This window comes from Rhinolophus sinicus, linkage group LG13, assembly GCF_036562045.2.
Source record: "Rhinolophus sinicus isolate RSC01 linkage group LG13, ASM3656204v1, whole genome shotgun sequence".
NCBI classification, from domain to species: Eukaryota; Metazoa; Chordata; class Mammalia; order Chiroptera; family Rhinolophidae; genus Rhinolophus; species Rhinolophus sinicus.
In genome coordinates, this window is record NC_133762.1 from 27,416,687 (window position 1) to 27,430,213 (window position 13,527).

The following is a 13,527-nucleotide window of genomic DNA, read 5'->3' on the forward strand; positions in this document are numbered from 1 at the left end:
TGGTGAACACACAATGGGATTTATAGATGATGTAATACAGAATTGTACACCTGAAATCTATGTAATTTTACTAACAATTGTCACCCCAATAAATTTAATTAAAAAAAAAGTTATTGTGCTGTCAATTATGTATTAAAAAGAAATCTTTCCTATGTATCAGACAGCAGTGTTAGCTACAGTCATTGGGTTGGACATTACATGCCTAGAACTTATGTACCTTATAACTGGAAGTTTGTACCTTTTGACCACCTTCCTCCAATTTCTCCTCCTTACCCTCAAAGTTTTTATACATGTATATGCACATGTATATAATTTTCCATAAAATCGTAAAGGTGACCATATCTTATATATTGGGAGGGGGTTCCTTTTCTAGTGAAATCTTTTTTTTTTTAATTAAAGTTTATTGGGGAGACAATGTTGGCAAAGTTACGTAGATTTCAGGTGTACAATTCTGTAATACAGCGTCTGTATAGTCCAGTGAAATCTTTTTGGTTTTCTCTTTTTTCTGGTTAGCTTCTCCGTCCCCTTTTCTCCTTCTTCCTCATCTCTACTCCCAACTTTTTCTCCAGGCCTATGTAATTTCACACATATACATATACACATATGTGTTTGGATACCTAGAGATATACAAATGCGTATATATGGAGATACACACACACGCACACACACTGGATACACAGGAGTTTATATAAATAGGATCATTTTGTCCTTGACTTTTCTGTGCCCTGCTTTTCTCACTTAACAGTATCATGTGGAAATCCCTCCCGGTCACCTGGCAGAGAGCATTCTGATGGTTATGAGATATTCTGTCGCATGGCGATACCATGATCTATTCCACCCCTCCCTACAGATGGAGTTTTACTTGGTTTGCCACTTTTGCCACTATAAACAATACTGCATCCATCTTCTTGCACACATGTGCTTACTTACATAGGTTCCTAAGAGTGGAATCTATCCCACAGAAATGTTAAAAGACATTGCCCAAATGCCATAACATACATAAGGCTTTCCTCTATATGGCCACCAGCAATAACTGTTATGGCTCTTTCTTTTTATTTTTTCCCTCCTCCTCCTTCTTTTCCTCTTCCTTCTTCTCTCCTCCTCCTCCTTCTAAATTGAGGTGAAATTCACATAACATAAAATTAACCACCAATGGTGTTTAGCAGAGTCACAACATTGTGTAACCATCACCTCTAGCTAGTTCTAAAACATTTCCCTCACCCGAAAAGGAAATCCCATTCCCATTAGCAGTCATTCCCTATTCCCCCTGCTCCTATCCCCTGACAACCTTAATCTACTTTCCGTCTCTATGGATTTACCTATTCTGGACATTTCATGTAAATGGAATCATACAACATACAGCCTTTTGTGACTGACTTCTTTCACTTAACGTAATGTTTGAAGTTTCACCCGTGACGCGTGTATCAGTACTTCATTCCTTTTGGTGACTGGATAATATTTAATTGATGGATACACCACATTTTGTTTATCCACTCATCATTTGATGGACATTTGGGTTGTTTCCACTTTTTGGCTCTTATGAAGAATGCTGCCATGAACACTCATACACAAGATTTGTGTGGACATATGTTTTCAGTTCTCTTGGGTGTCTACTTAGGAATAGAATTGCTCAGTCATAAGACAATTTTATGTTTAGCTTTTTGAGGAACTGCCAAACTGTGTTCCACAGTGGCTGCACTATTCTACAGTTCCACCAACAGTGCACAAAGGTCTGTTTTCTCATCAGGATACCCATCATTAGATTAGGACCCACTCTAATCCAATAGGACCTCATCCTACTTTAACTAATTACATCTGCAAAGACCCTATTTCTATTAATAAATAAGGTCACATTTACAGGTACAGAGGTCAGGACTTGAATATATCTTTTTGGAAGACACAGTTCAACCCACGATAGGGTGTGATATCTTTTTGTATACAGGACATAGAAGCAGCTATTGAGAAGCATAACTAATTTAAGATAACACCGATAAGCAAAGTGTCTTTTTCTTAAGTTGTAGGAATTTTCAGCTGTTTGTGCAAAGGCAAGACCATCAAGATTGAGTGGCAGCCAGATGGACTCGGCAGAACGTGGATAAGTTGGCTAATTTTAGTTCATGAATACTGCATTTTAATAACCCTTAATAGCTCACATAGTGAATTACTATTAAGTCTCCTATGGATGTATACAGACATGAAAAATCATGCAGCGTCCATCATTCAAGTGCAAGAACTGAAGGAAGGATGAGAGATTTCCATATTCCAAAACACTATGGTTTTTCTGATGGCATTGTGGCAGATACATTGGCTGAGCCAGCTACTGTTCCCAGCCTCTGACTCTCTTCTGTCTCCTTCTTCAGAAGCCGGAAAGCTCCTTTGCAGTTGTGGTTGCCAACTGTGCTGCTGGATTTCTAGGAATATGTTTGCTTTTTGATAAAAGGGACAAACACAACCTGTTCCAGCCCTTCCCCTGCCTCTTTTTGTTTTGAACCGTGCTGTGATGCCTGGAGCTACAGCAGCCTTCTTGCTGCAGCATGAGAAAAAGGCCAAGATGATTGCAGAATAGCTGGCTCTTGTATAATTCACCTGCCGACAGGAAGTACCTGCTTCCAGATTGCTTGTTTTGGGAGAAAATATCAGCCACTCTTAATCAATTTCCCCGCTGTTTGTAGCCCCAAACATTCCTAACGGATTCATTTCTTATGCTACATAAACACAACAGTACACTACCATAATTATATTTATGATTTCATTTAGCTTGGCAATTCAAAGAGCCCATTCCCCAAAGTCAAACCTTATTAGGTTCTTTGAGAGTTGGTACCCCCTAGGATTTCTTTTTAATGAATTGGAAATTCAAGGTTTAAAAATAGAGCTAAAAACAAAGTAGACCCTCCCCCACACCACAGAGGCTGATGTTCAAAGTGATCACCTAAGTGCCATGGGGGGCCAATTACACCAATGTTATCCAGGTGGCTTTCTTCTCCTCTATCCAGAACTATAAAGGGACCCTGAATTCTGGAAGGATTTAGATAGCCCCACTGACTGTTGTTAGATGCCTTTAACCTCTTCCACACTGCTGCACAGAATGCAAAATGTCAGCCACTCTTGGTTCAAAATCTTACTCTTTATGTTCTTTTGGCACCTTGTGACATAGATTCTTCTCAACTGTTGTTTAAAGCATTGACTGAAATGATCTCTTGGAAGGAAATTTAGCAAGCTTTCTCAAAATTACAGATAAAGAGACCTTTCTCTTCACCACCTGGCCAGGTGGGCATGTGACCTAGGCAATCAGATGGTCCTGCCCAGGAGTTTCAGTTCTTGAGCCAGTGATGTTGAGGTAAGGGTAGGTTTACCCTGCACGTAGTGGTCCGGAATCAGCAGCTGTGTGCTCAGACAGTAGCAGTGTCCGGCTACAGATGTGTCCAGCGGTGGCAGCAATATTCACCTGGACAGAATTTTCCATGCTTAGCTTCTGTCATTTCCTACTGGGTTTATCCTTCCTGGGATTCTGTAACCTCTTATAACCTTCCAATAAATCCCCTTACAGTGTAGGTTAGCCAGGGTAGGTCTCTTGCTTGCCATCGAGAAAAGTTGACTGACCGAGCTTGTACATACAGACTCCCTGGGAAGTGACAGGAGAAACTGGTGATGTGGCTACCTCAGGAGAAGGCAACGGGGGTGCGGGTCAGAGGTGGAAAGAACACTGGCCTGTCACCTGTGCCCTCCTGTTCTGCTTGACCTTTGGTAATTTTAAAATCAAATACGTGCATTACTTTTTTTTTCCCCCCAAGTCAAGTTGTTATCCTTTCAATCTTAGTTGTGGAGGGCGCAGCTCAGCTCCAGGTCTAGTTGCTGTTGTTAGTTGCAGGGGGCACAGCCCACCATCCCTTGCGGGAGTCGAGGAGTCGAACCGGCAACCTTGTGGTTGAGAGCCCACTGACCCATGTAGGAATCGAACTGGCAGCCTTCAGCATTAGGAGCACGGAGCTCCAACCGCTTGAGCCACTGTGTTGGCCCCCATGTATTACTTTTAATATGTGTTTTTGAATAAAAAAAATTCAAAGACCAAAAAAAAAAAATCAAATTTTATTTTTAGTTCAAATCATTGTCAGATGGGTGGCACTGATGTGCTCACTCAGGATTTCTCAGTACCTACATCAACGCACCTTTCATAAAAATAAGCACAAAGGAAAATGTCCCTGGAAAGCTGCAGAAGAGAAAGTCTTGTGCCTTCTTATCTATCTCTAACCCTCTGGGGCAAATGTGGCTGGGTTTTAAGTTACCTTCTCTTTTAATGAGGATTACCCAATTGTCTAAGAGCAAAAGAAACAAACCTGAGCCGCAGTGAGTGAGCTTACATATGTCTAGTTTAACTTTAGAATTTGAATGTAGCAAAAGGAATTTTTTAAAGCCATTTTCTTTTTTTTTTTTTAAGGGGAGGTCCTTCCAGTGGATGCCGGAAGACCTACTAGACAAATTCAAAAAGAGCTGTAAGCACTTAAAGCCATTTTCTTACTTTGGGCCTTCCCAGAAGTATCACTTCATCTAAACTCTTGGAGAGCTCACCGGGGTGTTTATACATCACATATTTCCCATGTCTCATTTATTCCCACACATGGACTCATTCATTCATTCAACAAATATTTGTCCTGTGACCCACGGTATGCTTGGCAGCAGAATGGGTGGAGCAAGGGCTGGGAGTTTGAATTCTTTTGGCTGTGAGTAACCTAAACCCAACTCAAATGGGCTTCAACAGAAAAGGAATTTATTGGCTTATGTAACTGTAAGCTTCAGTGCAAATCAGCTTCAGGCATGGTTGGTTCCAGGGGCACATCAAGACTTAGTCTTCATTTCTCAGCTGTGCTTTCTTCTGTGAAGCCTTCACCCTCAAGCAGCTTCTCCCCTGAGACAGTAGCAGTGATGGCCTCTGACAGCTCCACCCCCAAGGAAAGAGGGAGCCTTTCCCCTAACAGTTCCAGTAAAGGTCCTGGCTTAGCTCTAATTTGGCCCAGGTTGAGTCAGGTGCCTTCACTTGATTGATGGGGAGATGCAAGATGTTGATTGGCCAGTGCTCAGTCACATGGTCAAACCAGGATGTGAGAGAGCATGGTCAGTTCCATCTGAATCACATGGATTGAGAATCAGGGTCAGGTAATTCCCACAAAATGACACCAGGGTGCAGTGATTAGAAAAAGAAAGAATGGGTATGGCCGTGGAAATAGATGTCCACCTACAGGTGTAACAAAGATGAATAAAATAACTTTCTTGAGACTGTAGAAACCTCCTGGCTACCTGTGGGAACAAAGACAGGGAGCAGCTTTGCGGGAAAGCAACCTGGCCGTACTCCCCACCCACATACCCTGTGACCCAGCATCTCCTCTCCTGGGTATAGACCCCACAGAACACTCATTCAGCTTGCAGCGATGTGCACAAAGACGCCCACTGCTATGACAGGTGTGGAGGCAGAGATGGGAGCCCATTGCTAAGAGAGTGTATTGGTAAAATGTGGTGGATGCACAGAGTATGGGGAAGCAGTTAAAAGAAATGGACTAGATATTCACAGACACATGAGTGGATCTTAAACACAGAGTGAAAAAAGAAATCGAATGAACTCTGTAACACAAGACTATTTGTGTAAATGTAGAATGTATGCCTACCCTGTTAGTAACCAGAATAGAGTTATCCTTGCAGATGGGACTAGAAAGATCAACACAGCTGCCCATTTAAAGGTTACATGTCCCAGCTTTCCTTGCAGCTAGGTGTGGCCACATGACAAGCTTCTGGCCAATGGGATGGGAGCAACTCCCGGTTCAAGGCCTTGAAAGGAGAGCACCCTCCCTCCCTCTTCCTACTTGGGAGCTGAAGCAGCCATGTTGGTCCGTAAGGTGGAAGCTACATGCTGAGGATACTGAGTGTCAAGATAGGAGGAGCCCAGGACCCAGCCAGAAAACACAGAACCACCCAAACAGCCCTTGACTCCTTATATCTGGACTATTAGAGAAATAAAAATCCCTCATGTTTAATCTGTTCTCTTTTGGTCTTTGTGCAGCTATGTAGAACCTACAAACTAACTAATAACAAATACAGTGCTCAATAAGTGTTATTAATTTACTACTATCCTTATTATTCACTCCTCAGTTATTGTGATTATTCTTATATTTTTGGCCACAAGCATTTTTCAAGTACAGCTCAGCAAATGCTCTTGCTACCCTCATAATAGAGGTGGTCATTGTTAAGGGTTCTTTAGTTGCAAGTGATGGAAACCACCTCTGCCTAAATTAGGCCCAAAAAAAGAATTTATGGGTAGCCTAGGGGGTAACTTATTGACTCAAAGGAAAAGCTAAAGAACCAGGCTTCTGGAAGGCCAGGATCTGGGGCTAGTCCTGGATCCGGGTGACAGGAATGAATGGAGCACGACAGTAGTGAAGATTGATTGTGGCTTGTGGGGCACAGTAGCCATGGGCACCATGTTGGCAACAAAAGCATCCACCTGGGTGGCCAGGTGATGATAACCAGGTTAGACTTCTCACAGAGGTGACATTTAAGCTGAGAATGAAGAGTAAGAAGGAGCTGGCCCTTTCAGATATTGGAGGAGAGTATCTCAAGCAAAATTCCCTTGGAACAGAACCTTTGTTTGAGAAACACAAGGCGAAGCTGGACTGGTTGGAATATAATGAAGGAGGCAGAGAATATACTTGTATGAGATGAAACCAGAGGCCAGGTTAAGATCATGGAAGATCTTGGAGGCCATGGGAGAGTTTGGGTTTTATTCTGGATTTTGCTGGTCAGGAATTCTGTTTTGGAAAATTGATAATGGCTGAAGATACCAGTCTATAGATTTGGATATGCTTAGGGTACAGGAGACATAAATGGGGACGTCATCCACATTGAGATACCACTTAAAATCTTGGCACTGAACAAGATCATCCAGAAAGAGGCCAGTACCCAGGACCCAAATCCTGGGGCTATCAAATGTTAGTATGCACCTGAGTCTTACTATTTCCTATCCACCTGACCCCTCCTTGGATGTCATTCCCAGGGACTGCCCCATTTCCCTGCTCCCTTTTTCAGTAAAATTTCTCAAAGGCAGGTTTATAGCTGATATCTCGCCTTTCTCATCTCCTGTTCTCTCCTCAACCGACCCTGATTAGGCTGAAATTAAGTACTAACGTTTTCGAAAGTGAATCAATGTAGTGAAAACTGTTCCATTAATAACAGGCAAGCGGATCCTGGATAATAAAAAAATACATATCTTACTCTATTATGAAGAACCTAGTCCAAGCCCCCAAATGTGTCAGACATGGATGCCCCTCCCTGCCCCAGGGCCTTTCCTCTTACCAGTCTCTGTTCCTGAAACATTCTTCCTCCAGATAACTGCTTCTCTCTTTCCCTCTCTTCCCTCAAGCTTTTGTTTAAATGTCATCAGTGGGGTCTGGAGACCTCCTTCCTTCCTTTTCTCCTTGTGTTTCATTCATTCATTCTCATTCATTCATTCATCAAGGCAGGGATTCAATTTGTTTTGTTTATTTCTGTATCCCCAAGCACCTAGAATAGGGCTGGCACATAGTAGGCATATAAAAAAAAAAAAATCTGTTGAATGTAAAAATGAATCAGATACGAAGCAGACACTGGCATTCAGGGAACACTGGGCACTTTTATAACAAGCCTCTGAAGTTTAGTCCTGGAAATTCCTCAGCAGGAGTCTTTGGGAAGGTCAAAAAGTCAAAGTCCGGATTGTTCTCAGCTTGCATTCACCATCTTGACCCTTTTATTCCAGCCTCCTGAGCTCCCCAGGGCCCGGTCCACCGCCCTTCCTTTACATTCCTCAGCTCTGAAGTCCCCACCCCCTTTCAACACCCTGAGTTCTTTCTGAGGATGGAATGGACTGAATAATATTTTCCATGTTAGTAATGGGACCGAAGAATGCAGATGACTCAAAAGCAGAGCGCCCAGCCAGGGGAGCAGAACTAGGATCTCCAAATAGCCACCAGGGGGCGCCATTCCTCCACGGAGTTTAACGAAGGTTTCTGCAAGAGGTTCACGTTCGAGTGGGCGGTGAAAGGGCTTTTTTTGGGTCTATAATAGCCTTACGTGTGCGGCGTGCATTTGACAGGTGATGGGAGCGCTTGTTTTGATGCCTAAAAAGCAGTTGATTGCATAAGTTCCCTCCTGCCTTTAGGTAGACCAGCGTTCAGACCCAGACTTGGACAACTTCCTGGCTGTGTGACGCCAGGCAAGTCACTTAATGTTTGGGAGCCTCAGTATCTCATCCATAAAATAATGACAATAATGGGCCCCTGTTGCTGTGAGGCTGCAATGAGATGCACCTTACAGGCACCACGGATTGATCTGAAATGGTGAAACTGATCAGGGGTTGTTAATTGTCATAGTAATCCGCTCAGAGCTGTGGTTCTCAAAGTGTGTTCCCCAAACCAGCAGCAGCGTCTGGGAACTAGCTAGAAACGCAGATTCTCAGCCCACCCAACCTTTTGATTAAGCTCAGGGTGGATCCCTCAATCAGTGTTTAACAAACCCTCTAGGTGATTCTGACATGTGCTCAAGTCGGCTTAGAGAGGCGGAGATTTCCCCCTAAATCATAGCTGTTTGAACTGTGAAGTTGGAAATGAAAAGAAAAAAAAAGTCTTTCCGACTACAAAGCTGCAACCTGGAGCTGGTGCATGCACGCGTCTCATTAGTGGCTGAAATTCAGAAACTCCCCCTTTGAGTTCTCCTTAGAGCTACTTTAAAACTTTCAGTGCTCCAAAACAGTGGTTCTCAGCCCTGGCTGCACATTAGACTCAGCTGGGGCGCTTTCAAAACTGTGTCAATACTTGGTCCTCTCCCCAGAGCAAATTCATCCAGAATTTCTGGAAACATCTGTGCTTTTAAAAACTCTTCAGGTGATACCATTGCCCCGTGAGGACCAAAAACCACCAGACTGGAAGCACGGTCTTGCTGTTTCTAATGAAGCCCCCAGCGTTTGGGTAGCGAGGGAAATGCTGAGGGAGATCTCTGGGTTCTGAGCCAGGTTTCCTTATCGGTAGAATCAGAATTGCTACACAGGTTTCTCTTCTGTCTGCGAGGATGAAACTAGAAAAGCTACAGAAAGCACCTGAGGATGAAACCAGAAAAGCTACAGAAAACACCTGGGGTGTGTGTGTGGTGGGGGGTGCTTGGCCCTGGGAAGAAATGGTAATAAGGGGCAGCAAACAGTTAAGCCGGTGTGAAAAGCAGAAGTGCAAATTCTTTTAGGAGCATCAGCTCACCTAACGCTCACCAAGATGCCCGCTTCACAGCTGAAGACATTAAATGTCTGAGACATTACATGTCATTGGGTCTGCCCATCTCCTGGTCAGGCGCAGAGCCAGGACTCTTCAGCCCTAGACTGGAAAGCTGGGCTGGGATGAGGTGGGGAAAGGAGACACTCAGAAGGCAGCATTTAAGGAGGCAGCCACTCTTGGGGTCCTGTGAGTGCAGAGTGGGTGCCTGAAGGCAAGCGCCTCCTTAAATGTGGGGCCCTGGGCCTCTCTGGCTTTCCCCTAGTCCCAGCCCTGTTCCCGAGGCTGCCTTCTAAGTTGCTGGGGTAGATCCCACTCAGAAAGAAGGAGGGGCAGGAAGCAGGCAGGCTTGTTGAAAAGCCTACATTTTGTTACAGCAACAGAGATTTTCTTCCCCTTAAGCGAAAACACATTAATGTATAAAAATACAAATGCATGCCAGGGAGGTGAGAGAATAACTAAGCAATTTACAGTGGGCTTGCAGTGTAGCCACCGGAAGAATTTTAAATTCTGGGCCCCCCGGGCAAACTTTTCAAAGTCCACACCCTACTGCCCCAGAATCAGTGAGCAAATAGAGGAACAGTTTACTAAGTACCTAGCCAGGAGCTCCAAAAGGACTATGGAGCAAACAAAGGAACCCTGTGGGCGATGTCTACACTCCAGAAATTTAGAGGCTCAGCTCTGAAAAACAGGTGAGCTCAGAGAATTCACAGGCTGGTTGAGACACAAAGTAGTGGCCCCTCATTCCAAGGCCCTGCAATTTACCCAAACACATGTATCTGCACACTTTGGAGATAAACCTAAGTTGCGTCAACATTTTATTCCTAAATAGGTATGTTTTCCTAAATAGGTAATACGTTTGCATTGTACAAAATGCAAGAGTTCCAAAGAGCAAGCAGTGGTCTCCTTCTTGCCCTGCAGCCATGACACAGGCTCTCATCCCCAGCAGCAACCTCAGGTGCCCATTTCTTGTGCATCTTTCTGGGGGTATTCAGTGTGTTCTTCACTAATTAAAATTGTGTCGCCGGGTCTGTCCACCAAGCCACTTGAGCTTGAGGGAGGGATGGACACTCGTTCCCACTGGTCCCCAGATCAGCTTTGGTCCCAGTGTGCCTTTGTTGAGGGGGACCAACTGTCCCAATTTTCCTGAGGGGTTCTTGAGATGCAGGATTTCCCGTTTTAAAACTAGGACAATCCTGGGTAAACCAGAAGGACTTGGTATCACCCTAGTTCACTCCTTATGGTAAGTGTGAGTCTAGCAATTAGAGATGCACGTTTTGCATACAGTTGACCTCTTCACGGCTTCATCTGGAACACAAAGAAACCACTATTTTCCAGGGCAATCTTGCATTTATGATTTCTGCTCAGTAGGTTGACATCAGCATCAACTTGCCCACATAAGTTTCTTTCAATATCAGGCAGTGGATTCGTTAGCATAAAAGCCAGATTGCTGTCAAAAAGAGACTCCAGTATCAGCTTTTGACTCTTCAAAACAACAATCACCAGAAAAAAACCTGTTGTCCAAGCAAAAGCATGTTGTGAGAGTCAGTAGTGTCTCAGAAGAGGGAAGATGGGGGAGGATACTTTGCAGAGTTTTAGGGTCTTTAACTGGGTGATTTCAAGACAGGTGTTGCAACACTGGGAACTGGTTAGACTGGCTAGACTTTGACCTGTAGCTTTGGACTGGTGGGCACAACAAAGGAAGGGTCTTGAAGTGAGTCTGGACAAGCAACTTGTTAACCTTGAAAAGTAAGCTATTTTAATTGGTTCGCAGTCATATATACGAGGAGCAATTGTTTCCTGGAGCAGGTAGCTGGCTCCCAGCCTTGTACAGCACAGAAGCAGAAAGGGATGTTGGTTTCAGTCCAGAATGACAGGCAGCTTGGTGCCTTCTGTCTTCTTGCTCTGCCATCCCCAGGGTGTCTCACTTGTCTGTGAGGCTGGTGCCATCCCTTCCAGTCCTCACTGCAGCCTGGATACACTCGAGTAGGAGAGCGCCTTGAGGCCTAGCATGCTGTCAGGAAGGTTCTCTCCTACCTTGCTCAGGGGAGAAGCGGTTCTACACAGAATCAGACGGCCCTGGATTCAAATCCAGCTCTGCCACTTCTTGGTCATGTCAAATCACTTTCTTTCTGAGCCCGTTGACTGAGTTGGCTGCACCCTGGTCACATGGCCACACCTAGCTGCGTATGTGCCATGTGTGGGATGTGTGCTAAGCCAGGGATGCAAGAAGGTGTGCAAGAAGGCCAGCGGTCAAAGCAGAGGACAGAGCCAGGCAGGCAGGAGATGGCGCGGGGTGGGCTCAGGCTGTGGTGAGACGGGGAGGGTGCTGAGAAGAAGCTGGACTCAGATTTATTTTGCGGCAAAAGCCTTCGGCTCTATGGTTGGGGGTGTATATATGTGTCTGCACATATCCACAAACTCAAAAGAGAAAACAAAGATGACTCTCAAGCATGTATTTTAGAGTGGGGTAAAATATACATAACATGAAAGGTCACCATTGCAACCACTTGAAGTGGATGGTTCAGTGGCTTCAGTACCTTCACACTGCTGTGCAGCCGTTAGGTCTCTCTGGAACTTCATCTTCTCAAAGGGAAATGCTACACCCACTAGACAGTAACTCCCCCGGCCCTTCCTCCAGGCCTTGGTAGCACCGTTCAACTGTCAGTCTGCGAATTTGCCGGTCTAGGTACCTCCCGTGAGTGGGATCGGACACCATTTGTCTTTGCATGTGTGATCCGTGTCTGGCTTATTTCTCTTACGTCACGTCCTTGAAGTTCATCTTTGTGGCAGCTTCTCAGGCACTGGGAGGAAACTGGGAACTGTTTCCTCCCCTTTGGAGTCCATCTGACCGCATGAGTAGCCCCTCCTGGGCAGTGGCTTCCTGGTACTTTCTGAATTTCTGAGTGTGACCAGGTCAAGCGTGACCCCTTCCAGGAAGCTGTCCTTGGACGCAGAGTGGTGCCATTTCAAGTGGGCTTTGGAATCAGAAAGAACCGCTTTCCCATCCTGATGCCGCTGTTTACTTGCTGAGTGACACTGGATGAGCCTCTCGGAGCCTGTTTCCCCGTCTCTAGGTGGAGACAACAACCGCTCCAATCTTAGGGGATTGTTCTAACATGTACGTGAGATGACACCACTTTGCCCAGCGCTTGATGCTACTGGAGAGTAGAACAAATGTTGCCTATCACTGTAAGCTAGGCCATCCTACCTCACCCAATAGCTTGTCAAAACACAGTATTCCATATCTGCCACCCAGCGTACTGGTATTCTTATTGTTCTCTGGCTTCGTAAAGTAATTCTCATATTGATATCTGACTCCATGTCTCCCACTGGACCCAGGTTTTTTGAGGAATATCTCTTTGCATGACCTAAGGGCCGAACACTGGGCGAATACAGTACAGTTTGCTAAATATCTATTCTGCTAAAGAATGGTTAAATTTAGTTCCTCCTGCTGCCTTCCCAGCAGGCCAGCCCCAGCTCTGTCAAAATGATGAGCAATCTGTTTCTTAGACTGTCCAGCTTCAGGCTGGAGCCTTCTTCTGGAAGTATCCAGCGATCTCAGGTCTCAGGGATTATGTCACCCAAAATCCCCCTCATCCCAATACACACAAAATGAAGCTCCTAAAAATTTGTCTTCATGTCCCTTCTCGCATCCGGCACTGTGGCATGCACACCGACAATGTGGCAATAACATGAAATTTTAAACACACACAGACTCTTGCATATATTAGTACCAAAGCTTACATGTACCAAAACCCATTGACCCAGCAATTCCACTTCTAGGAATTTTTCCTACGGCTAACCCTTCTCCGAGACAGATGAATAAGGATATTTATTATTGCATCGTCTGGAATAGCCAAAAACTAGAAGCAACCCAAATGTCCATCAATAGGAGATGGTTAAATAAATTATGATATAGTGGCTACTACTCCATAACCATTTAAAAAGAATAAAACAGGTCTATGGGGACTGATAGGGAGCAATGCTCCCACACAGATGAGTGAGTGCAAATAGCCAGGAGCAGAGCAGAGCAGTGGAGGTGGCATGCTGCTACTTGTGTCAATACAAGGAGCGGGGAAGGAATCGTGCTCTGTCTGCACAGGCGCTTTCTCCTAACTGGCGTTATGGTAGGAATTGCCTCTGGGGTCATCAAAGGGTCAGGGATGGGAAGGAAATAGTCTTTCTCTGGACACATTTCTATATTTGAATTCTTTCCCATGTGCATGCATTTCCTATTGAAAATAAT

General features: G+C 44.7%; 1 non-coding gene across 1 annotated transcript; it reads right to left on the reverse strand.

Annotated features, from left to right (window-relative positions):
- Positions 1-4,436: 4,436 nt before the first annotated feature.
- On the reverse strand, positions 4,437-4,500 carry LOC141568346 (U7 small nuclear RNA). The gene has a single exon (XR_012491496.1). It is a non-coding gene; the product is annotated as a U7 small nuclear RNA (small nuclear RNA).
- Between the last annotated feature and the right edge of the window lie 9,027 nt (positions 4,501-13,527).